This window comes from Theobroma umbraticum, unplaced genomic scaffold (genome assembly GCF_002168275.2).
Source record: "Theobroma umbraticum cultivar Fairchild unplaced genomic scaffold, ASM216827v3 scaffold_4934.0, whole genome shotgun sequence".
In the NCBI taxonomy this organism is placed as follows: Eukaryota; Viridiplantae; Streptophyta; class Magnoliopsida; order Malvales; family Malvaceae; genus Theobroma; species Theobroma umbraticum.
The window spans coordinates 477-1,061 of NW_018401827.1; the positions used below are offsets into that span (position 1 = coordinate 477).

The 585-nt window shown below is 36.9% G+C and overlaps 1 pseudogene; it reads left to right on the plus strand.

Moving 5' to 3' along the window:
• Positions 1-579, plus strand: part of LOC110428936 (tetrahydroberberine oxidase pseudogene) — a 1,051-nt pseudogene extending 472 nt beyond the window's left edge.
• The last annotated feature ends 6 nt before the right edge of the window (positions 580-585 follow it).

A 585-nucleotide genomic window follows, 5' to 3' on the forward strand; every position in this document is an offset into this window, starting at 1 on the left:
CGGACTATGTTAAGGAACCTATTCCTGAAATTGCATTAGAAGGTCTATGGCAATGGTTTTACGAAGTCGAGCATGGGTGGTTTCAGCTTATCTTTAGTCCTTACGGTGGCATAATGGATCAGATTACAGAGTCTGAGACTCCATTCCCGCACAGGGCAGGGAATTTATTTAATATTCATTATGAAGTGGGATGGGTAGAAGAAGATGTTTCAACATCTCAGAAGCATATAAGTTTTATGAGAAGGCTTTACAAGTACATGGAACCCTACGCATCAAAATCTCCCAGAGCAGCTTACATGAACTACAGGGATCTTGACCTGGGAAGCAATAACAAAGGCAATTACATGAGCTACAGACAAGCAAGCAGTTGGGGTCTGAAATATTTCAAGAATAACTTCAACAGATTGATTCATGTGAAAAGTATGGTTGATCCGCAAAATTTCTTTCGACATGAACAAAGTATTCCATCTCTTTTACAAGAATGAGAATGATTGATGATATGATTAGTGCTTTATTGATAGTTGGGACACTCACACTAAAAAATATTTTAGATTTTTACTAAGTATAAATAAAGCCACATTATAA